The following is a 27,074-nucleotide window of genomic DNA, read 5'->3' on the forward strand; positions in this document are numbered from 1 at the left end:
CCAGCTGGACCTAGCAGGCCACTGGGAGCCTACAAAAGGGCCACACCCAGCCCAACACAACACAGAACCATGCAGGCAGCAGGTCTAGTAGCACTGGGACTGGGCCTACTCAACCAACAGGCAGCACTGCACATGGTGGCAGTAATGGCGCAGAGGAGGAGGCGGAGGAGGCGCAGGCGGCAACCAGCCAACCCTGCAGCTATGGCAAACCCCATTGCCCAGCCAGCCCGACCCCGCCGCCAGCCAGCAATACCACGCATCAGGGCCTCACCCTGGAACCTCACCCCAGGACAGATCCACACACTATACCGGCTGGACCGTGCAACAATCCTGCACATCACCGCCATGATTGAGGACAACATCAGCAGCCTAATTGACACCCCCACCGCCATCCCCCCCTCTTGAAGGTTCTCTCAGTACTGCATTTCCTTGGCACTGGCACCTATCAACACATGGTTGGTGAGCTGCACGGCATATCACAACCCTGTTTCTCCAAAATCCTGGTACAGGTACTGGATGCCCTGTTGCGCCATGTGTCGGAACACATAGCCCTACCCCGCACCCTCCCCGAGGTCATTGCCACCAAGTTGGCCTTCCATGCCATAGCAGGCATGCCAAATTGCATAGGCACAGTTGACTGCACCCACGTTGAGCTGACAGTACCACGTGCAATTGAGGCGGTGTTCCGCAATAGGAAACAGTATCACTCTTTGAATGTCCAGATGGTTTGTGATGCCATGCAACTGATTAAACACTGCTGCGCACGTTTCCCAGGCTCATCACATGACTCAATGGTACTGCGGAATTCCACGTTGCCACGGTACATGGAACGCTATGCCGGACAAAGCACATGGCTATTGGGTGAGTACAGCTGACGATGCTACAACCCTGTCGGAGTGGTGTGTGTGTGTCCAGGCCAATGAGCATTGTGAGTGTGCCGCTGTGACCGCACATGCATCACCCCCCTTCCATCTACCAAATACACAGCGGATGCCAACCATCATGAAGGAAGACATGACACCACAATGTGCCCGTGCACACGCTGGCACAGCCAATCCTGTCACTGTCCCATGAACCCTGTGCCACTGCAGACACCCACCCTCAATTGAAACACTGCCTCAAAAGGCACGAGAGGCGTGTAAATGAGACGACTTGTATTTACTACTTCCGTACAGTGGAGTCACTCTGCCATGTGTGGACAGCACTGCACCGTGACATGCACACAATCAAATGTCACCCGCAGGGCACAGTAAACATGCAAGTTAATGTGTAGGCCCATATCCAGTCAGCGACATACATCGTGATGCCCAAAACATACCTCCATACACTGCATGGTACATATGCATGAATGAATGATGATACAAGAATGCACAGCAGCAGATGAGGACATGATGCCACAAACACTGACATGTTCCCCCATCTACATCCCATGTAGGTGATGCGGGATATGCACTCACGCCATGGATGATGACACCTGTACGGAGACCAAGGAACAGGCATGAAGAGGCATACAATAGGGCACATATCCGCACACGTGGAATGATTGAGAGGACATTTGGACTGCTGAAGGCCCGTTTCCGCTGTCTGAGCAGATCTGGCGGATCACTGCTGTACAGCCCAGTGAAGACGGGTAAAATCACGCTTGTATGTGCCATGCTGCACAATATATGCCTGCGCAGGAACATCCTAATGCCACCAGAAGCAGATGAGGAAGATGGGGATGGGGATGGAGATGGGGATGGGGATGGAGATGGGGATGGGATGGCACTGCCTACCCCTGGGGGTCCACATGATGGCCAGAGAGCACGGGATGCCCTGATTCGCAATTACTTTTGAGTCACAGCACATTCACAGAAATGCAAGAACATGGTGACGACAATGAATTAATAGTTGCACTGCAAAATAAATGATCAATGTCCACACATGTATGTCTTGATTCGAAATGGTGATGTATTGATGTAATAACAACAGGGAAGGAGGTGCATTGGTTAGGGAAGCTGTACACCCGGGGCCACCCACTACCCAAACGTGCCCACCCCCACCCAGACCCCATTGTTCAAACCCCCAAAACTACCTACTCCACCACCTAAACGTGCTAACCCCCACCCAGACCCCATTGTTCAAACCCCCAAAACTACCTACCCCACCACCCAAACGTGCCCACCCCCACCCAGACCCCATTGTTCAAACCCCCAAAACTACCTACCCCACCACCCAAACGTGCCCACCCCTCTCACACCCTTGTAGTCCACATGTGTCCTGCACTGCCCCACACACATGCCATCACTTCCGTGTGCACTTCTGTGCCTGTGCAACCTTGCCCGAGGGACCCGTTAGCCTACTCGAGCGCCTCCTTGGACTGGCAGTAGTGGAGCTGGATGGGGTGGTTGTGTTTGATTGGACAGAATCTGGGATTGAGGGCCTCCGTGCCAGATTTGCCTGTTGGCCAACCAACATGGCCTCTACAAGCCTGGAGGTGTGGTCGTTGCCCTCCCGCACATGGCGTGCAAGGGTTACTATAGTGCTCGCAAAGCGTCCGATGGACCTCGACAGGCGACACACTGAGGCGCTGTAGCTCTCCCTCTGCAGCCTGGATTCCTCTAGCTGCCTCTCCACCAGCTGGGTGAGGGTAGCCTGCTGGTCCTCCATCCGCTGCATGCGGGCATTCAGTTCGGCCATGGATGGGGTGGGCGACCTCATGGGACTCCCCAGTGATGTGGGGCTGAACCCCAGCTCATGGAAGGAGCCCAGGTCTTCCAATGTGGGCATCTCCCCCTGTGGCCCCGTTTCCGAGTGCTCTTGCGGGGCACTGTTATCACTGCAGGCCGCCCTCTCTGCAGTGCTGCTGCCTTCGGTGTTGTGCTGGGTGGCTATGATAGGTTCCCGTGGCACCTGTCTAGACTCAGCCAGTGTGGAGACAGTGGGGATGTCGGTGGTGGTGGTGGGCCGCACATCTGTAGTGGCTGGTAATGTGGCCAGAGGTGCAGAACTGCCGGCAGCATCCTGCTGTGTGGTGGCGGTGGCTTGTGTACTTGCCGGTGCAGATTGGCTGGCCTGTTGTGCAGTATCACTGTCACTTGAAACGGCTGTGGGGACACAAAGGGCATGCAATTAGTGTTGTTGTGGTGGCAGATGGGTGCATCACATGCGTCATTAAGATTGTACATTGAATAGTGTTAGTCACATGCATCTGATTGCTGGTGTATGCATTCTGTGATATTGGTTGCCATACGGATCATGATGGGTCCTTTGGCCCACACATGCACTGCCTGGGAGGGGGGGTTGTTAATGGGTCCTTTGGCCCAAACATGCACTGCCTGGGGGGGGTTGTTAATGGGTCCTTTGGCCCACACATGCACTGCCTGGGGGGGGTTGTTAATGGGTCCTTTGGTCCTTTGGCCCACACATGCACTGCCTGGGGGGGGGGGTTGTTAATGGGTCCTTTGGCTCACACATGCACTGCCTGGGGGGGGTTGTTAATGGGTCCTTTGGCCCACACATGCACTGCCTGTGGGGGGGGGTTGTTAATGGGTCCTTTGGCCCACACATGCACTGCCTGGGTGGGGGGGTTGTTAATGGGTCCTTTGACCCAGTACTCACAACTGCATATTTACATGTGGCATTCATGTTTGGGCACTTACCAGCATCTGGGTGGAGGACGCTGCTGCAACGCTCCTCCCATGCTTGCAGCCTCAGTGGGGAAGGGGGTCCTCCGCCTGTCCCACTGCTGTGTTGGCGGTGCGTGGAAATGAGGTTGCGTACCCTCAGCCTCAGGTCGTCCCACTGCTTGTGGCAGTCCTTCACGCTCCTCACTGCCACGCCCACAGCGGTGCACTTGCGTGCAGCTTCGGCCCACACCTCCTTCCTCCGCTGCTGTGTGGCACGCCGTTGGTCGGCGCTGAACAGCATCTCCGCAATGTCCACAATGTGCTCCACCAAGACGGTTAGCTCCGCCTCGCTGAAGCGCTGTTTGCGCTGCCTCTGAGCAGGAATCCTGGCAGACATGCTGGTGGTCCCTTTTGGCTTCTCAGAGTTAGGATTGTGCTTGTGCTGGCTCTGGATGGCAATGGATTGTGCTTTTATATGATGGCCGCCTCTCTGTTTCCTGTTTTGGCGATCATGGTATTTCCGGTTCCGTGTCCATGGCGGCGGAGGCGGAAACGGGTTTTGCGCCACTTGTGGCTGCGTTATTTCCATTTCCGTGGGGTTTTCCGTGACGGCGGTAACAACGTTTCCGAGTCCGTGTGGTGCGTGCGACCGACAGCGTGTAATCAGATGGTTTTTCCGCAACCTTGCGGACACGGAAACGTTTTTACCGCCATCACGGATTTTGCACGGTCCCGGACTGGCAGGTTGTAATGAGGCCCAATGTGTTAGTAGCGAACAAATTCAATCTAAACCTAGTTTACTATCCATTGCTACATGTCACTCCATCCTCAGCCCCCCTACAAGGCACTGCATACAAATGTCAGGTCACTACTTGAAATTACTTTCTTTTTAATGTTACCAAAAGTGTAACTTTAACATAGCTTGCCCTCCAACAGATCTAACTGCTCCCTCGTGTGGTGGTTAAACCTAGGTAGCGCTGATGAGCCTCTTATCTAGGGTGAGGGTATAGGTCAAGGACTAGCCCTATCGCTATTCTATTACAGTCACTGTTAACATTTAGTCTAAAAAACACACTTCTTAAATTTTAGATCATGTGTCGTATGCCTTGCAAATGAAATCTGTTATACTTTATTATTTTTCTTTGCTCAGCGTCAAAAACCAAAATAAACATATAAAAAACATAAAAAACATTAATGTCTAAAGAAGCTCTCATAGGTTGGTGGACCATACTCAATCAGTGTGGCAACTTGATATTACCAGAGGTAATGTACTCTAAATCTTCTATCGTGTTTCAAGAAGAGTTAATTATCCTCTATGAAAGACCTTTGGACCAGCCCAGTGGTGTATTGCTTCCGGACAAAGGTCAAACCAGGCCTACCGGTTTCAGTGGTATATTAAATTGGCCACTTTCTTCTGGGCCACAACACTAACTTAAGTGCTGTCAAAACATGAGAAGAAGAATGTTCGCAAAAGATTGGTCACTGCACCTGTAAGTGATAGAAACTCAGATCGAGATAGCGCAACTTGTCAGAAAGATCTGCCTAAACATTTCTTGGGGAAATATAACAACTGTGGAAGAGAAGAGTGCAACCATACTCAAAAATAAATCAACCTTCTATCCACCCCCAAATGGAATCACCCCTGAGTCTATTACTTTTGAAAAAGCTTTAATAAAAAAGCTGGAAGAATTAGAACTGAACCAGACACACGCCTATAACAACTTCTCTAAAAGGGATACAATGGTATTCCAGGCTTTGACTGACAATGAGGATATTGTCATAAAACCCACAGATAAAGGGGGAGCCACAGTAATCATGGACACTGTGAACTATAAAAAGATGATCACGGACCTCCTGGGAGATCACATCAGGTATAGACCACTAGGTAGTGACCCCACGGAAAGCATACACCAACTTATTATAACTATTATAGAAGAAGCAGTGGCAGAAGGACACATTAGCGCACAAGAATACGAGTTCCTGAATTTAAAAAAACAGGACAGCCGCCGATCTACGCCTTACCAAAAGTACATAAAGGTAAAGTTCCTCCGACAGGTAGACCAATTGTCTCAGATATAGGATCAATTCTGGAACCATCATCTCAATTCGTTGACTTCGTTTTAAAGCCAGACGTCACTAAAATGAGATCCTATCTCAAAGACACTACTGCAGTATTGCATCTGATAAAAGACCACCCATTTTGTCCTGATTCACAGTTACTTGTGACTCTAGATGTAGAGTCTTTGTACACAAAGATACCACAAATGGCGACCCTTCAAGTCATCGAAAAGGTGCTCAGAAACATGGACCCCCAGTAATTACACCAGTCCCAGTAATCATGCAACTAGCTGAGGTCGCCCTTACTAAGAACTACTTTATGTACGAAAATTAATTTTTCAAGCAAATATCTGGTATCGCGATGGGTGCTACTTTTGTACCTAGTCTTGCAATTTATATGTGGGAGACTTTGAGGAGGGAGTAATGTATTGTGCCCTCAACCCTTGGTCTCCCAAAATGTAATTGTGGTCAAGGTACATTGACAACGTCCTGATGGTGTTCAATGGGAACGAGGAAGACCTGAAGACCTTTATGAACTGGCTAAATGACCAAAACAGGTTTCTAACTTTTACTGAGAGGCATAGTAGAGAGTCCATCCATTGTCTGGACCTAAATCTAAAAGCGAAAAATGGAGAGATTGGTAGTACGGTCGTTAACAAACCTATAGAACAGAACTCATTGTTACTCTTTAACAGTTACCATCCATCGAGTCTTAAGAACAACTTGCCGCTTGGACAGTTCCTCAGGTACCGGAGGAACTGTTCCAGTCTGGTTGACTATGAAAGACAATCCAGCAATTTGGCAGCAAAATTGTCATGCCGTGGCTATCCAAAACACACAATAAAACAAGCCTGCAAAAGGGCCAAAAATATCCCTAAGGATACTACTCTAGAACAACATAGAAGGAGAATGGAGGCCAGGGAAACAATCACAGCGGTCTTTAGTTTCTTGCCCATGGTCAACAAAATCAAAAAAGAAGTACTGAAACTTTGGCCCATCCTCAATGTAGGAGATTCCCGGCTGCACAAGCCAAGATTTGTGATGAAGAGAAGACGCAACTTACGGGACGCCCTAATACACACATACAAGGAGCCAAAGGAACAAGAACAGAACACCCTATGGGACCAGTCAGTGCCAGTAGGGCACACACCGTGTGGTCAGTGTAGCGGATGCCCAAATACAACAAGATCAATGACCATTGACATTGGCTGGCGATACCTGTGGAATCAAAGAACCTTTACTAACTGCAATAGCAGTAGTGTAATATATCTTATTACATGCCCATGTACCTTACGATATGTAGGCATGACAACGCGTCCCATGAAGATCAGACTGGGAGAACACTGCTCCTGTATCCGGACCAAAAAATTGACAGCCCCAATGGTTTATCCTTAAACACCATGACCCCACAGACTTTTCCTGAATCATTATCGAAAAAAAAGCAGTTGTACCCAAAAGGGGTGGCAACCTACACAATCCTCTGTATAGGAGAGAACAACTATGGATTTATCATCTGAAGATGGATATTTTCGGCCTAATTGAACAGACCAGTTGGCAAACCCTTGCCACTCTTTGAACAATTTGTTCTGTACACAAACTACATTATTCAGCAACTCTGTCGCGTTGAAATAACATCACTGTGTGGATAACCCACATATAGACTGCACCTTCAAGCTCCAAGTAGGCCAACACAATATATGACAAAATACTGGCTCATCGCAATGTGCCTTATTGTAAAACCTAACTAAACGTAAAGTTCGAGTATTTTTGCCCTACTCATGCTGTACCCACCATCCATGATGTCTGCTTGACTTTATTTTATGCAGACTACAGAAAAGCATGTGGGAAAGTGATAAAGGAAACTAACGCTTACTCGATACAGAAGCAGATCTTAAGATAAACACCTTTTTCAATTACAGAACTGCACCACGCAGGATAATTGGTCCTCATGGTAACTATTTAAGGAATACGAGCTGTTGCAAGGCCCCATGAGAAACGTTTCAAAATAAGCACTCACTTAACCAGAATCCACTGGGAGAGCCCAACCTCTGTCCCTCATGGGTCTGTGAACAACATGCCCTGTGCCCTTGATAAAATCAACCAGTAGAAGGGAGAGCTAAGAATGTATCTCTCTCCCCCTGGTAATAGTCTTTGTCAAGAATGAATGCAGAGTTTCTGACAATATAATCATACCCGCTGGTAGGTCGCGCAATATTTAATGAAAATTTCCTCACAGAGAAATAACACACAGATGCAGATACTGACAGCATTTGGGCGCTAACACGTAACTATAACCCTGAATAATGCCACTGATTAAAAAGAGGCTGCATGCATTTAAAGTTACTATAAAAGGCACTCCAATATGGCCCTGTTCCAATCACTGTGCAAACTAATCACTGTGCAAACTAATCACTGTGCAAACTGATGTTGACCTCTTTCTCTTTCGTGCATGTGCACACAGCGCTATGACAAACGCGGAAGTCTCCATTTTATAAATAAGACGTCCATCGTTCGGCGTCTATACGGAGCAAATTTCTTTCTGTGTCAGAAGTAGAAAAACTTACAGTCTGACTAAACCTGCAACAAGAGATGAGGGAAGCCACACAGTTTAGACCGTAGCTATGAATGGAAATAGTGACTTTTCCTCCCGATTCTTGACGAGAGGAAGCGCATTTGCTTTTGCATTTGCAATTAACTGGCATATGTTTTAGTTGCATCCAAATATACAACAATTTCAATTTTGCACTAAATATTAACTAAAGGAAATGATAGACTAAAAGCTATGTGAACCCCTCTAACCTTGTCCAACACCTTATGAATAAACAATGTTATACTTTCCTAGGGTGAACAAGAATGCGAAGGAAACTGCATCTGAGGTGAACACAAACAGTCGCCTAACCCAACACTGATCATTGAGTCTGGAAATTATACACAACAGGGGTAAGGAACCTTACATGAGTTGATTTGGAGCTAGTTATCCATCTAGAATAGAGCGAGCAAGTTATTTAGTAATGCTTTGTTTTTCTCTTCTAACTCCTATCCCCCGCTCTATCACTTACAGGTGCGTGATCAATCTTTTGAGAAAATGCTCCCTCTCATGTTTTGACAGCACCCAAGGTAGTGCTGTGGCCCTGAAGAAAGTGGTAATTTTAAGTCCTGGTTTGACCTTTGTCCTGAAGTAATAGACCACTGGGCTGGTCCAAAGGTCTTTCATAGAGGATAATTACACTTTTCTTGAAACACGATAGAAGATTTAGAGTACATTACCTCTGGTAATGTCAAGTTGGCACACCGATTGAGTACTGTCCACCACCTATGAGAGCTTCTTTAGACAATGCTTTTTTATATTTTGTGTATATGTTTATTTTAGTTTTAGATGCTGAGCAGAGAAAAAGAATAAAGTATAACAGATTTCATTTGCATGGTATACGACACATGATCTAAAATTTAAGAAGTGTGTTTTTTAGACTAAATGTTAACAGTGACTGTGATACAATAGCAATAGGGCTAGTCCTTGACCGATCCCCTCACCCTAGATAAGCAGCTCATCAGCGCTACCTAGGGATAGCCACCACACGAGGGAGCAGTTAGGTCTGTTGGAGGGCGAGCTATGTTAGAGTTACACTATTGGTAACGTTAAAAAGAAAGTCATTTCCAGTAGTGACCTGATGTTGCATTGTGTGATAAAATATTAGGGGAATTGTCACGTACAATACCCCAAAAAGTGTGTTTTTACTAAATACAAATGAAAATGTTTAACATTTGGTCTTGACGGCAGAGACAATGGGGGTCATTCTGAGTTGGGCGGTAAGGGACACCAGGCAACGGTAAGGATACTGGTGCTGGTAAACCCTTACCGGCCAACTCCGAGGTCCCTTAGCAGGAGCCACAAAGAATGTGTGGTCTGACCACACGTCCTTTATGGGTCCCGCTAAGGGACCAGAGCGCTAATAACGGGCCTGCTATTCGCAGGCCCGTTATTAGCGCCTTCCCCATTCCCACTGAGCCATATGGAGGCTCAAATGGGAATGGGGAATGGTTGGTTGACGGGTCCTCCAGGGTCGGAATGACCCGGTAAATCCCCATTCAACCAGACCGGACCCGGTATTGGAGGCAGCCATGGTGCTTATAGCGCCATGGCTACCTCAAACCTCGGAATGAGGCCCAATGTGTTAGTAGCAAACAAATTCAATCTAAACCTAGTTTACTATCCAATGCTACATGTCACTACGTCCTGAATCCCCCTATCAGTCACTTCCCAACACTGCCATGTACATTAGAGACACTTTCTCTATTACTGCAAAGTGACTGTTGACAATCTCACCAATTGATTTGCTTTTGAATGGTTTCTTCCTTGTGTCCCAGTAGTAAGAGAAACCTCCATACATCTTTATATATAAAGCTGAATGTATGTATGTGTATATGGTTGTCGAGCTATACAAATCCACACCGTTGAACCCACTGCTACCATATTTTGCACAGATTCCTCATTTGTGTAGGGCAACATTGTAGTCTATGTTTGGATGCAAAGATTCATTCCTCATTTACTGAATGAGGCAAAATTTGGAAAAGTGACTGAAGCAAAATATTTGATGTGTTGGGTATTCCTTTGAAATGTATTAACAGTGTATACAGTTCGCAAGTGTTCATTAAAGCATTTTTATAGGGAATTTAAAAAAATTACATTTTTATTATCACGCCACTGCAAATATGGGAAATTGAAAGGTTACAGTTTACTTAAGTTCATTCACGAGAGGAGAGCACAATCAATCAATCTTTCTTGGACATTGGGCCTCATTACGACCGTGGCGGTCCGGAAATAACGGTGGCGGTAAACCCGCCGCCACCGTTGTTTCCGGACCGCCTGATCCCGACCCCTGCAGGCGGGAGGTGATGTTCCCGCCAGGTCTGACCTGGCGGGTTTAACACCGCCCGCCTGCAGGCGGACGAGGAAACACCGGCAGCATTACAAGATGCTGCCGGTGTTTCCATGATCCCGATTCCCATTGAGTCCGATAGGACTCAATGGGAATGGGGATTTACACCATTCCGCCTCCGTGATTCCCGGAAAACCGGGGTTGTGATGCCCCGGTAATTCCGGGAATCACGGAGGCGGAATGGTAATACGAGTCCGGCGTTAACCAGGCGGTTTTACCGCCTCGGTTAACGCCGGACTCGTAATGAGGCCCATTTTCTCAATATGTGCTGAAGCCATTGAGTGACTGAAACATGCCACACAAAAAACAAACATCACTTGCAAAAGCTCCATCTGATGAAAATTCAAAAATCAATATCAAGAGCTTCTGAAACACAACAATAAACAGCAGCACGACTTGCTGACCAGAGGACAAGATCAACTTTCTCCGGGGCAAATGAGATGCCTGAGCAAAGTGAAGCAAGACTTGCTGACATGAGGACAAGAGCAAATTCCTCCAGGGCACATGACACACCAGAGGAAACTGATGCACGACATGCCGACAAAAGGAAAAGAGCAACATCCTCCAGGGCACACGAGACACCACTCGATCAAACACGGGCAGCGTCGGGTTCCCATCTAGTGAAAAATAAGTTAAGATGCCTCAAAAAAATCCAGATAATTTAATGTCCTTGCTCCAATACTTTGGAAGACCATCCCTCACTCTATGTAACATTCATAACATTCAAGACAGAAAACAACATAAGACCTATCATGTCTGAGGCTAAGCCAAGACTTCTACGGGGATCAAAATAAATACAAGATGACCAGGAGAGAAAAGCAGTTCCATGGTATTGGGTAACACCTAGAAGGCAGGAACTAACTCTGGAAAATGATGAATACATAATGTATCACAACTGTCAGTACCATATGATATAAAAATTATAACTTCATCCAATATGTGCCTCATTATGCTTCCATTTTTTTTATGGCATGCCTTAATGGCCCTTTATACACATTTCCAAGCGCACATGTAATGTCAGACAGGAATGTTTGGATGACACTAGTTGACCTAGGGTGCAAAACGTAATGCTGGAAGATGATGTTGTCAAGCTTAAAACGCTCATCTAAGTTAGCAGCACAAGCTGCATAGGTCCCAGCAATTTCAAAACCTGTTTCTTTCTCCTATACCCAGGCTAAGGCATGTGCTATAAGAGGTCCATTTAATTATATATGTCCTGTAGAAATAACATCAGCAATAAGATAAATTGAGATTACAGAAATTGGAATAGTGAGAGAAATAATTAAATAACTATCCAAAAAACCTTAGTAAGGATATGTCGAGAATTTGTTAGCGTGCTGCATATTTCCACATCACTAACAGACACTTCGGCTAGATGAGCCCACAAGTTTAAATGCTTCAGCCCACAATAACCTAACTTGTTTTGACTTGAAACACGTCCTCTACTTGCAGGACTTTTATCTACTTCCAATTGTCATATTGTTTTAGATTAAAGGAAGTTGAAAGCTAGGGCTATTGACACACAGCCAGGCGGAAGCCATATGTCCATCTTAATCTTTACACAGGAGGTCTAGAGAGCCACAGCAGGAGAAACACTGGGCCTCGGGAGGACAAAAGAGGTGGTGAGTGTGGGGCGGCGAGCAGGAGGGCAGGTAAAGGTAGGAAGGATGGCTGCGTAACTAACCACTGCACCCTGTTATATAAGAACCACCTACATCTGAAGACTGGTATCAGTGCCTGCTGGCCGAGAACATTGCTTCTTAAGAATAACAGTACCATTGAAAGTACTATTGCTTTAAGACAGTGGCCCTCATTACGACCCTTGCGGAAATCGACTGACCGGAGCGCCACAGCGTAAATAGCGTTTCCGCCATTGCACGAAGGAGCAAAGTGCGGCCTATTCCGACCCATCGGGCACGAGCACCACGGCATGGCGGAAGTGCTAAGTCCGCGATGGCGGAAAAGACCCCAAAACGGCCCACACCGCCGCCGTACGGGGCCCCAGGTGCAATACCGCCACCCCTCCTAGCGGTCACCGCAGTGTGCGCCTACCGGAAAGTACGGTGGCCGGAAATATACGGAAACGGAAGTTAAAACACGGGCCCGGAACGGGAAACATCCCGGCGTACACCTATAAATACACTAAAACCACACAACCACTAAAAACACTACCCTGAGACACACCCCACCCCGTCAACCACCCTAGCGAAACCAAGAAAAATGGGAAAAGCAGCGAAGAAAGCGTGCGACCGCAAGCGGCAGGTCCACTTCTCCCGTGAGGAACTCACCGTGCTAACAGAGACCCTCCAGGAGAATGCTGCCGTGGTCTTCTCCACGCAAATGACCAGGACGGCACTTGCAAACAAGAAGGCCATATGGGCTCTGGTGGCACAGCGGGTAAGTGCGGTGGGGACCGCACCCGCACCCCACAGCAATGCCGCAAGCGATGGGACGACCTGCGGATACGCGTCCGCAGCATACTCCCTGCCAACCGCAACATTGCCACAGCCACCGGGGGAGGTCCTGAATCACCCATCAAGTTGACCCCCTGGGAAGAAATCTGTGCCTCCACCATCGGAATGGAGAGCATAGAGGGAGTCGGAGGGATGGAGAAAGGAGTGCAGACATCCGAAGATTCAGGTAGGTGGGCCAGACATAACAAGCCACACAGTCCATCCATGTGAAGTACCATGCGTCCACATAGTGCAACAGAAACACATGTCCAGGAGAACGTCCACACACATCGGCCTGATAGCGCACGTTAAAACCCACAATAAATACATAAATAATTAAAAACCCCTAATACACGCACTACATGTGCAGCAGGCACACCCTAACTGCAGGCTGCCAAACAACTGCACCCTCACTCCACACACAAATTAAAGCACCTCCAAGGCCCCGACCCAAATCACCCTCAGGTACCACCCCAAAGCATGTGATACAATGCCATTCCAATTCCCACAGACCCATCAATAACCCTCGCCCTCCTTTACTCCACCACAGGGTCCGATCCAAACGACGAGCTACAGGACACCCCTACCAGCACACCTGCAAAGAGGGCCAAGACCAACGGCCAGAGACCCTCCACCTCAGCTGCACGCATCAAGACACGGCAGCAGCACAAATCAGGTGGCAGCACAGAGGAGGGAACATCAACAGGCACCCCAGCAGCCAGCATGCCCACAACACCACCACCACAGGTCCCCCCAATGGATGCCACAGAAGGCACTGCCTCTGGTGGCAGCAGCACCATAGGTGACACCCCATTGATGGCAGCATGCTCGGACACAGAAGACGGGGATGTCGAGGTCAGATCCATCCATGACCTGTCCCAATCCCCCTGTCTGTCCCATCCCGTACAACATGAGGATACCACGCAGGGGCAGCCACAAGACGACGACTGGCCATCCCTCCCAAGCCCTGTGGCAAGGCAACATGAGGACAACAGCCCCTCTGTGACACCCCCGCAAATGGGCATGGCCCAGCAGAGGCAACAGTCCCTCGACAAGTTAATCGTCCAACATCAGCAAATGGCCACACTCCTCAAGGACCATGCCGATGAATGTGGGGGCACCAAGGCAGACATAGAAACATCAACAGAGACACTTAGGGCAGAAATGGAGAGATGTACAGAGACGCTAAGGGCACAAATTGAGAGTAGCACCGAGAGCCTGAGAGTCCAAATGGAGAGTAGCACCGAGAGCCTGAGAGTCCAAATGGAGAGTAGCACCGAGAGCCTGAGAGTACAAATGGAGAGAAGCACCGAGAGCCTGAGGGGGCAACTGCATGCGACGTCCAAAGACGTATGTGCCGAACTTGCCGCAGTGCGCCGTGTGCTCACTGAGCTCTCGCAAACCCTTAGGGACATGCATGGACGTGAGCAGGCAGACACATCATCCGTTGCAAGTTCCGTCCAGGGCAGCCCCCAACGTAGATCAGGGAGGAACCTGCGCTCCACAGGCAGGGGTGCCCCTGATACCCGCAGAGGGGGCTTGCAATAGCGACAGGCCACTGACAATGAGCATCTTTGGACACTGGTGTTCGGGTGGGAGGTAGGAGGGTGGAGGGGGTGTGTTGGGCTCACTTGGGTGGCGGGTCGATAGGGTGTTCAACATGATATCACATATGCCATAAAAAGTGCACGATCACCCAATGAGATGTGTGGACATTGATCTTTGTGTACTAGGCCATCATAGGCGTACAGTCCATATTGTGCATGTCCCAGACACACGCAGTGCCACGAGTCCCGTGTCCATGTATCAGCCCCCAGGCGTGAGTGCTAGAAGCATACATCAATGAGATGCTGACGGATGTCACGGCCCTCCGGTGCCTCGCAGACTCCTTGAGGTGCTGCCACATCCCCACCCTCATCATGACCATCATCCGGTGCTTGCAGTTCAGCGTCAGGGGGCATGGGCACATTTCTACGTACGCACATGTTGTGGAGCATGACACATGCCATGACCATCTTTGCAACCTTCTCATGGCGGTACAGGAGTGCCCCGCCAGACCTGCTGAGGCAGCGGAAACGAGTCTTCAGTAGGCCGAATGCCTGTTCTATGACTACACGGGTACGTGAGTGGGCATGGTTGTAGTCCTCCTCATGCAGGTCCCGTGGGTTCCGGACTGGTGTGAGGAGCCATCTCTTCAGTGGATATCCAGCATCACCTGTATGTGGACGATAAACGTAGGATGTGGAATGCCATTGATACGTACGCACACCCCCCCCCCCTTCCTGCCAGTACATTGCCAAATCACATACCCCACATCATCATGCATGCAATGAGACTCACCGAGTAGCCAGGATCTGTACCCTGCGTGTCGCTCCATGTAGCGTGGTATGGTAGAGTTCCTCAAGACCATGGAATCATGGGTTGATCCAGGGAATCGGGCACAACAATGCGTAATGATCCTGTTGGAGTCACACACCATTTGTACATTCAGGGAATGAAATTGTTTTCGGTTGCGGTACTGGGCCTCCATGGCATGTGGGACGACCAATTCAACATGGGTGCAGTCGATGGCACCAATGCAACCCGGTATGCCGGCAAGTGCATGGAATCCCACTTTTGTGTTCGTAATTTCCTGCTCCGAGCGTGGTAGGGAGATGTAGTCGTCTGCGTGCTGCAGGAGGGCATCGAGCACTTGGAATAGTGTCCGTGAAAACAGTGGCTGTGATATGCCATGCAACTGTCCGACTGTGTGCTGGTAGGTGCCTGTGGCCAGGAAGTGGAGTACAGACACCACCTTCAGTAGGGGTGGGATTGCGGTTGGGCTATCTATCATGCTGACTAGGTCAGCCTGTGTCATGTCCACAATGGCGGCTATGGTGCCCCGGTCCAGACGGTAGAGGGTGTGGATCTGCTCATCAGTGAGGTTGAACGGATGTGCTCGGAGGCGTGGGATTGCGGGCTGCCTGCGTGGTGGTAGTGGCTGTGCTGGTGGGCCTTGCTGGCCCTGCCTTGGCCTCCTCCTCCTCCTGCGTCTCCTCCGTGCGGCTGGTTGTAGTTGTTGTTCGTCTTCTTCTTGGAGTCGGAGCACTTGCAGTGCTATCAGGTCCCCCAGGGCCAACATCGCGAGTCCTGCCGGTAGCATTTCGCTGTGGTTGTGGGAGGAGACTGGCTGTGCAATTTATGTGTTTTCAGGCTGTATGGCCTCCACCTGTGGTGATTGATTCCACCTGTGCAAACGGCTCTCCCCTTTGGCCGAGCACGTCCCGCGCACTACGCTGCAATTCGGGTAATGGTATCTTGCTATTGCAATCATGTATTTGTACCCGATGGGCGTGTAAGATTGGTTGATCTGTTCATTCTGCTGTGGTCCCATTGTTTCCCATACTATCTGTGCAGTCGCGAACAGACTTGTGAAGGGTCAGTGGAACGTAGTACTCGAGTAACGGTGGGCCCTCATGCATCACTGTACCGAGTTGCAACGACGGGCGGGGCGTCCCATTTGTGGGTGAAGGCAGTTGCCATTTTCACACACAGCCGCACTCGATGGAATAATTAGTGATTTCAAACGGCCACAGATGCCTTTTCGACGTGATGTTGCAAATGAGGAATTCGAAGGGCGGCGCTTTCGGTTTCCAGCTAGCGGCGAGGAGATGCCCACAGGTCTGACTGCAAATGTAACGTTCTATTGTTCTATGTCCTTGAGACAGGGCCCATGGCGAGGGAGCAATGATTGATATGAATAGTTTGGGATGCGCAATAGCTACGTGGGCGATGAGGCCGGCCATTCCCAAATACATGTTACTTCACAACACTGGATTTACGGGCTGGGGCACTGTGGATGTAGCAGGCTGCATTACGCACAGACTCAATGGACGTTTCTAATGTCATGTGAGTAATTATTCTGGCGTTTTGATCCCGGGATGAGGGAATGATGAATGGATGCATGGGCAGGTGATTTGGTGCAGAGTTTGCCATGTACAGGGCTTCTTGGGATCTATCCGCCTCCCCTACGCTATGTGATGCAGGGCTGCCATAGTGGGACCATCGTCTATCTGGCCTTGTTGAGCCCTCCCTGTCTCGACGCGCCCTCAGACACTTGTGTCCATGCACGTTAACATTCCCATCAGATGGATTCTGTTTTTGCAGACGCATGCACAGGTACACTCGTTCGTGATGGTGTTTACACCTAGGTATAGATGGTTATGAGTCGCAAGTGGCTTTGGGGTGTTGATGATCCTTTGGAGTGGGCTGGCATGCATATGGCTGTGGATTTCGTGTGCTCATTGAAGTGAGTTGTTCGAATGTAGTTCTGATGGCCATTCTGTTCTTGTTCTTTTCTTTTGGTTGACAGGTATCTCCTCCCCTTTTGCCACTGCCATCTGTATGCCACTCCTGCAGATGGATTTTACTCCCGACACCTGCTGCTTCGTGTTAATCGGTGGAGCAGCATTACGATCTTATGGGACGATCGCCAGTGGCCCACATGCCCTTACGCAGTACTGGTGGCTCGGAGCAACATTTCGGCCTTTCAGCTGGACTAGTGCCTCCCCATTGGGACGGCCCTGCGGTTGTGTGCGCTTCCTTTTTGCCTTTTCGTACGTGATTGTGGCTCTGTGTACCATGATGGGACAGGGCGTCACACAAGTAGTGGCTGGTCTTTTCTTGCGGATGCAGCCCACAATGGTGAAATGTGTTTTGGAGTTCATGGCCTGATGGCTGTATGGGCTTGGTGATTTTGTTGTGCATTAAATTTCTATTCTGATTTGGGCCGTGTAGCGTTTTTCTTTGCAAGTGATGTGGCATGTGCCTATATGTGGGGCGATGTATTGTGAGGAGATCTGCATTGGGTTCCTGCTTCGGGGTTTAGTTGCGTGGTACTGTGCTGGGCGCGTTTGCCTACTGAGCCCGTGAGGTCAGGGATGGGGGCTGCCTATATGACAGTTTGGATGTTGTCATGCTCAGGGGCGGGGGATTGGGTTTTGTGTGACAGATGGCGGTCAGCCAGGTGGACTGGTGGAATGATGTTATTTTCGGAATGTTGCTGGTCACAGGTGCCTGTGTTTGCGTGCGTTTCGGGGGGGGGGACTGTGGTCATGTCCATTGGGATGGCTTCTGTATTCGTGCCATCTGTGCCCTGCAGCTCCCATTGGCCCCTGTTGTGTTTCTTTTGTTCGTTGGCATGCATGGGTGCTTTGTACATTTCAATGGTTGCATTGTGACTTCATTGCACCTACAGGGAGTTGTACTTTGTGGGCAGGGAGCGGTGTACAGGCACTCAGTGGGGCCGTTTACGGTTGATTCGCGATGCCGTACTTCTCGCCATGGCGGAATGGTCCATTCCGCCATGCCTGATGGCGTTAGGTACATGTCCGCTAGGGTCGGAATTGGCGTACCGTTGCACCATGGTGGTGTTTGCGGCTTGGCATGGCGCGCGCGCGCGTGCTTAGTGCAGTTAGCATTGGCGTTCACTACGGTGTCGCTAATGGCTTCGTACTTTGCGGTGACGGGTCATAGTCGCACCGAGCGCTATTCGATGGCGGTATTGCATTTCCGCCATCGTTTTCCCCTTTCCGCCAGGGTCGTAATGAGGGCCAGTATCATCCACCTTTCCAAAGAAAGACTAGATCAGTACCAAAAAAGGCCACATTGCCTCTCCCACTGAGTATCCCCCATGTTTGCAATGCAGGCAGGAACTATCCACACAGAATAGAACAATCGTATAGTAGCGCCGCACTGACCCCTTTTCCCTCCCAATAGCAAAAGTACCTCCTGAGTAAAACTGTCCCCAGGCTGTCAGCTTCCTCTGCAGGGAATCAAAACTCTTCACAGAAAGCCACAGATAAACACTGTCTCCGCCATTTAAGTTGTTTGTCACCTAAGTTTGCAAAGCAACATTGTCTACTGCAGAGTAAGAGCATCCTTTGTAAATAAAGACTGACATACAGGGTGTCATTTACACATGTCAAGAGTATTACTACTGCAGGAGCTCAAGATTCCTGGTTCTCCATTCCATCGCTCTTCTTTCCTTAGGGATACTTTAGAATAGCTCCATGAGGTGGGCACAGTGTAGTCTACACAACAAGTAATTCAGTTCAGATATGTTGGCTTTGGCATACTTCACAAGTAGTTACTGGGATGACAAAGAGTGGGTGTGGTGGTAATGCTCTCAGTTCTTACAGTATAATCTATTATTCCTAGTCTTACTCTTCCTTGTCACAGTACATATGACCTCGTATCAAGTACTTGTGGGCAGGTTCCTGCCAGCATCCTTCAGTATAACAGGAGAATTCCTTTGAAAACAGGAGGTATTTAATGTACGACAATTTGATAACTTCCTGAAAGATTTACATGGTAGGGCTTACGATCATTTAAGAAAGGGCCTCCTGAAAAGAAAGCATATACACATTTTTGAAGAAGGGGTGGTTAAAGAAAAGTCCCATATGCTGAAGATGCTCAGAGTAATACGCAAATCTAACACTGATCAATTAGATAAAAATGCGAGGATTAGAACTATACGGCAGAAATATAGGAATTTCTGTATCGCTAAAAAAAGTAGTATGTCACAAAAAGATGCTGAAACAATGCTACGTGTTCTGGTGAAAAGAGATCTTAGGGCTTTCTGGGGTCTTCTTAACTCTCAAGATACACCACTAGTCATTGATCAACTGAACAGTGTATCAGAGGAAGAATGGGTTAAATTCTTCTCTGAATTATATGGACATGGGGCGGAGGGTTGTCAAATAAAAGATAGAGGGGATGGTGAGGGAAATATACTCTGGGACCCAGAGATTGAATATGAGGAGATATTCAAATTAATTATGACTGCTAAGAATTTGCGGGCACCGGGTCCAAATGGGCTGACAAATAATACATTGAAAGCGCTGCCAGACAAGTGGGCTCAAATACTCACAATGTTATTTAAACATGTTGTGAGGAGTGGTACTATACCAACTAGCTGGCAGACAGCCCATATAATACCTATTTTTGAGAGAGGTGACCGGAATGTAGCCAAAAATGATAGCCCTATTGCATTGATTGATGAAGACTGTAAATTATTTGCTTCATTGCTGCCAACACATGTCAATGAATGGATGGCGAAGAAACATATACTGAATAAATATCAGAATGGGTTCAGGGCAGGGCACTCAACAAATTTTAATGGCTTGATTTTGACTGCCCTACAAGACACAGCCTGGGGTAAATGTGGTGGGTCCCTATATGTCGCCTCCATCGATCTGTCAACTGCATTTGACTCTGTCATTAGGTCACGACTTTGGGTTAAACACTCTATTCCTGAAGGCTTATTAAAGCTCAGTATGGCTATGTATGAGAATTCAGGGATACATGTGCGTTTGAATATGGAGGGGAACCTATCTAGAAGAATCAGAACTAGGATAGGTGTAAGACAGGGTTGCTCTTTGGCACCCTGTCTGTTGAACCTTTATGTGGCAGACGCTGGAGAAGATCTAAACGAGGCTGGTCTGGTTAGCGCTAAACTGGGGGAAATCAGGATTTCATGGTTGGCCTATGGCGACGATTTCCTCCTGTTTGATCAGACCAGGGTGGGGCTACAACGTTTCATTCATAAATTCCAACAATGTGCTGAACTTAATGGATTAAAAATCAATCCAAGTAAAACCTGTATCTTGGTACTCTCAAAGGGAAAAAGGGGAAAAAGGCTGGACTAGAATATAGGAGGCCAACCTATTGTAAGAGCTCAAAGATTTTTGTATTTGGGCTTCCTGATTTTGGCACAACCATCGCTCTGTGAACTTCGACTGTTTCTTAAACAAAAGGCTATACCACTAATAACTCAGACCATTAAGCTGGACCAAAAATTTGGAAGATTTTCCTTAAAACCAGCAGTGGATTTCTATGAAGGGAAAGTTGTGCCAAAGTTGATATATGGTATGGAGCTTCATTTTTTGGATCTACAGATTTTTTGGGATACTATAGAAGGAATAATCTGAAGGAACATTCTGAAACTCCCCAACAATATCCCAGTTGTGTCAATCAGATTCAAATTGTGTCTTATCTCTTTGAGATCTAGATCTCTGTGGCGGATGATGGCCCTATTCCGCTCTCTTCTCTGTCCTAAAGGTGAAACTCTGTATGAGGACCCGGGAAAATACTTTTTTGCCAGGGTCGCTCAGTTGGGAATGGTTACCTTCATAACTTCAGAGACTTCTGTGATAAGACACTAAAGGATTTGTCCACCGATAGGGAAACACTAATGACTAATCCAGATAAAATCAAAAAACATCTATATGTATATGATTGTAACAACACGACTGAAAGATTACATTCCTATCCATCTCTCAGTGACCTTAAATATGAACATAGGAAAAGAGGGGCGCTCTCATTTATTATGACACAGTTTCTAAACCGTTACTATCGTTCCCTTCTTCTTAGGTGGAACATTCTACCAATTTAAGAGGTTCTGAAGAGAAGGAACCTTGTTGAAGATTTTAATATATTATGTAGATTCTGTAGCAAGCTGGGGGTTCTGGAAACTTCTCGCCATTTACTTCTGGATTGTGTTGAGTGGAAAGGAAGTAGATTCCTATATCTGGAAAAATGGGCCATTTTGGGCCATTTGGGGGAAGATAACTACATTTGGTCAAGATGTTTATCAATCTGTAATACAGTGGAAGGATTGGCGGTAGCAGGTTTGATCAAATCCTTAGATCTTTTTGCGGTCTCTGTGTGACCAATGGGTGTTTCTTAAGCCAAGTGGATGTGTTCTCTATGCCTCCCTTTTACTTGGAGATTCTATGTGCATATTTTTAGGTTTAAAATGGTATTTAAGCTCTGTATGCTGCGGAAATGAATTTTGCTATATATGCAATATATGATATGATCTATTTGTAATATGTGATACTGAATTAACTCTGTTACACACCCATTCTATGATATGGCTGTAATATGTATTGCGATCATGATTATTGAAGATGTTATTAAATGTAAAGGGTTTGTATGTAGACCATATACAATTAAAAAAAAAACAGGAAACTTCTGGGTAGGAGGAGGGGTTTTATGCATCGGGGCAAGAACGGAGTGGAAAATTAAAAAATATTTACATTGGGAATGTGTTCTATTGAAAGGGGAATTATCTTCACAATTCTGTGACGTGGAAGAGGAAGACTAGGGTAAGGAAGATTACTGGCAAGCAATCCGAGCATTGTGTCATCTCTCAGAACGCCCCTTTGAGTTGTCCTCTATGCACTGAGAAGTAGTTGACTGGCAACAGCCCGACTAGAGATTCTAAGGTCAAGGTCTGATTTTGCCAGAGCTTTTCTATTTATCTGCCAGCACCAACACCAACCTCAGAGCTATCTAGTTGCCCCCTTCCTTGGATTAGTACTTTATCCAGTCCTGATTTTCTTTTTTTACATTCGGGAATTTGTAGATTTGCTTTTCCCATATTATGCAGCAGATGCTCATCCAGTTCTGGTTTCTGCATTCTGTGATTTGGGTTTTTGCATTACCCATTGTAAATCAGGGGCTACAAACCCAGAATGCAATCAAGATACATGAGTGGGTGCCAACATTTTACATGGCGGATTGGCATTTATGTGTCACCCGAATAACTAGGAACCCTGAGTTCTAATGCATGCTGACTTACTTGAATAAAGTGTGCTTAGAGGCCGGGTTATTTTTTCAGGTAAGAAAATCCCTTAGACCCCGTCTGCAGTTTCCCTAAACCCTCTACTCCCTGGTCTAAAAGGATGAGTTTAGAGATCATCCTGGGGTCATCTGATGATCATCAAACTACACTAGAAGTCATTCCCACATCATCAGATGTCGTCACGCTGTTAAAGTCATCAGCAAATATCTCACAATGGTGGTTGATGATTTGGGGATGAGTTTAGGATGACTTAATGAATATGTTAACATCATCCCTATTTTAGAAAACTCCTCTGTTCCTGATGCTTTAAGGATGACTAGCTGATTACTTCAAGAGATTGCACGTTTGTCCCTGAAGATTTGGGGATGATTCTGGGATGACCTGCTGATTACTGCAAGAGCATTGCCATGAAACATGTTTGTTCTTGATGATTTAGGGATGACTTACTGATTACTTCAGAACATCAGAGTTTGTAGGATGATATGCAGACCAATACAGATTGTCATTCCGCTTTTGCTTAGTTGCACTTATGTTGAATGACCACCCACTGTGGCAAGGGCAAAGCTTGAGACTATGTTGGGCCAAAGTGGAAGCCAGAGGCCTAAACATAGCATGCACCCCCTGGGTGAGAATCCTTTGCCATCCCCATCCAAAACAGGCACCCAGCACCCTCACAATCCCCAATGTGGCTGGTGTAAAGCTTGAGACTACGTTACGCCAAAGTGGAAGAAAGAGGCTAAACATAGCATGCACCCCATGAGGTGAGAATCCTTTGCCATCCCAGTCAAAAGTAGGAATCCAGCACCCTCAAAATCAATACATTTCCATGCTGACTTGTTAGGTAAGAATTGGTGTAGTCCCACTGTGTGAGACTACACAACAGTTATCTGCTTGGTATTAGGTAACCCACCTTTTGGTATAGGCCTGTACTACACAGGTTTGTAGTGTGACTGAGCAGCCGCAGCCAGGCCTATCTCAAGAGGGATAAATGTGAGCTGTAGAGCTGTACAAATGAAATCCGTAAATACAAGTAGCCAAGTAACACTTACACTCAAGGTATCAGTTATAAATAATTATTTATTTAATCAACATCCATTTTTTGATAAGCATTCTTTAGAAAGGAAGTCAATTCATGTCAGAGCAAGTTAGTGGATAATCTTACACAATTCCTACACCCTGGGGTGACTTCAATCACAATCAACGGCATTTATATATCACACTACTTATACTTTGCAGATTCTGTGGTTGCATCAAGGAAAGGTTTAAGGAAGGGAAACGGTTAAACAGGTTCTCAGTATATGTGAGGACAACTAAATCTTCCAATGAAATCTAGACAAGCCTTTCCCAGCAGTAACAGTCTAAAACAAGTTACCACCTATGAGGGACAAACAATATCAAAGTCAACGGGCTAGGAGTCTGCAGGGAGCCAGGACAGCCAAAGCCATTTTGAAACAGTCTATGGAGCTGGGGCACTTCTTAGAATCAAAAGTCTTGCACAAAGTTAGAGAATTTGTTAGAAAATCACCTGTAGGGTCACAAGCTGCTAAGCCTGTGAAAACAGAGTTGGAATCAACTATAAAAGTAAGCCACTGCAATTCCCAACTGAGAAAAGCACAGCTACAAGACAGTGAAGTAAGTACCCCAAGCCTAAACAGTACTTCTGGTTTGAAGAAGAGTGGTCCAGCTGGCTTCTGTCCTGCTACAGCGATGCAGACCCCATGTTCCTGAGCCTCAGTCGTGGGGACAAGAGGGAGGACATCTGTAGAGCTCCTGCGGCGGTACTTGGGAGGTCGTCAGCAGCTACGGGCTCTTTTCAGTTCAGCGGCACTTCGCGGTTTCATCGCTTAGTAAACAGCACCATCGCAGATCTCGGGTACCGGTTGGGCTTCCTTCACGCTTTGGGTCCTGCACTCTGGTGCGGGGACTCGAGCTCTGGTCGTTCTGCTTCTGGAGGGTCCTTAGGGAGCTTGTAGCCGGATTTCAGACGTTTCACTCGACTACAGAATACTCGATCCCTGGCACTCGGTTTTTCAAGCAATGAAGAAGTACAGCCAGACAGGGAAGATGGTCCAGTGGAGTTTGTCTCTGGGTTAGTTGGTCCCACTAACCCAAGGGGAGAAGTCGTCCATTTCGGAGCTCCTCTATCGAATTCGAAAAAGGATGTTCAGCACAGCAGCAGGGATTCACCGGGCACTTCAAAGGTCCAGGAGGATGCAGCAAGCTTTGTTCCTGGTTTCTTTGTCTGGTGTTTCTCCCAGTGGTCCACTCTGCCTCTAGTCCCAAAACCCTTGCCTTTTAAGCAGGTTTCTCCCATTCATGCACAGCCTAGGCTGTCAATCACACAGCAGGGTGGCTGTCATCAAAGGACTGGTTTCATTCAGGTATTCCTAGAGACAAAGGACAGGGGAGTTGCGGGACCCTCCCTCACATCCTGTCCTTCCAGACACACTGGAGCAAGGGGCAGGTTTCAGGGATGAAGCCCGCCAAAGGCAAGACAAATAAAGGGATCCAATCTGTTTCAACGCACAGAGTAAAACCCAAGAAAGACCTCCCAAACAGAAAATGGCGAAAAAAGAAGACAGGGGCCATTTTGATAAAATGGTCACCCATGGGTGCTATACTGCAGCTGAGGGTTCAGCCTGCGGTAGAAAAGCACAATGGTAGGAAAAATTAAACCACTGCCACCAGTCATTTAAAGTAGGGAGGGTAACATAAATAGTTACATGAGAATGTAGGATAAGGGGCTTCTAGGTAACCCCCAGCACTCCACATAAAATGGTGTGTGTTGGACCCACAAAGAGAAAAGGTAAGTAAAGTCAATTTCACTTTACTAGTCTTGGGAGCAGTAGTTCACACAAGAGAAGGTATTTTAAACCTTATGAGAATTCTAAAGGATCTCTCAGTGACACTGCACTGAAGGTGCTGTGTGTCACTATAATAAAAAGTACATGCCTATGGAGTTTGTCAGACTCCCAAAACAGTGAAAACAAATGAGGGAGTCGGAAACGGGTCTCACTCACTCCAGGGTTAAAATTAAAAAATCCTACAGTCCAGAAAAACAGCTGGGGGTCTCTAAGGTTGAAGGGAATTAGCACAGAAATTAATTTCTCCATAACATGACTGCACCAATATATGACAGTATTCACATGTACTCCTTCATACAGTATTCACGTTTGCTTTGCGCATATTCCAATAATCAACAACCATAAACAAAAGTATCTCCAGGATAAAAAAGAAAAAACATAGGATCCAAAAAAGAAAGAAGCAATAAACAAGCAGAACCACAAAGTCCCATCAACCGAGGACTCAACTACCCACAACCTACCAAATACAAGCAACAACAAACAACAAACGGCAAAGTCTAAACCCAAAAGACCAGGAAAAACACCAAACGAAAGAGGACGCCCACTAAGGAACACAACCCACACATCATGCCTCACCACAGGAAAGACAAAGAAGCCAGAAAAGACAACAGAAATAATACAAAATCCCAAACCACTTGGGAAGGCAACGACCAGCATGATCCCACAACTCCAAAAAGACTCGACAAATATCTGAGATGGCCCAAGGAGATGTACAAATAACAGAGCAAAGACAGACTGCAATGCTCGCTACCTGTCCACATACGACAATGTAGTAAACAAAAACAGCACAGCAACAACAAACCGACAGCTAACAAGCGTCACAAATACAGACCCAACCAGGACACCAAACGGAACACGACAACTAATAAAGCATCCCAACCTGGTCTCACCATGGACAATACCCCAACCAGAACAAGGAACGAATTGGAATCCATCACACTCTACACCCCCTATATCACCAAGACTGGAATAACAGAGGGGTAGCTACCCTATTGCCAACCCGGAATGAACCAGCCCTGCCAAAAATCTTATCGGTCTACTCGACAAAGAGACTGACCAACAAAGAACCACCCCACCCAAAAGACTTAACCGGGAAAAACCCACCTGGAACGGAAACCCAACTAACAACACACCGGTCAGAACAAACAATACTAACAACAACACAAACGGGAAATCAAGTAAACTACACTGCAGCCTCCTCAACATTAGCTCCATGGCAAAACACTGAACAGAAATCAATTACCTCCTAAGCGAAGCAGGCACAGACGTGCTCTTCCTTACAAAAACCTGGCTATCAGACAACTATAAAGCCATCGCGAATGAAGCAATACTCGACAATTATAAATTAATAGACGCCAAGAGAGAAAACCGAAGAGGAGGCGGAATCACAATTATACACAAAAAACACACCTGAGCATCTCAAGTCATCACAACCAATGCAGAAGACTTTGAATCCCTCCTAATCAAGATAGAACTCAATGACAAATCCAACATAGTATTCCTCCTGATCTACAGACCGTCTTCTT

Source organism: Ambystoma mexicanum, chromosome 5p, assembly GCF_040938575.1.
Source record: "Ambystoma mexicanum isolate Mex_15411 chromosome 5p, UKY_AmexF1_1, whole genome shotgun sequence".
Taxonomy (NCBI): domain Eukaryota; kingdom Metazoa; phylum Chordata; class Amphibia; order Caudata; family Ambystomatidae; genus Ambystoma; species Ambystoma mexicanum.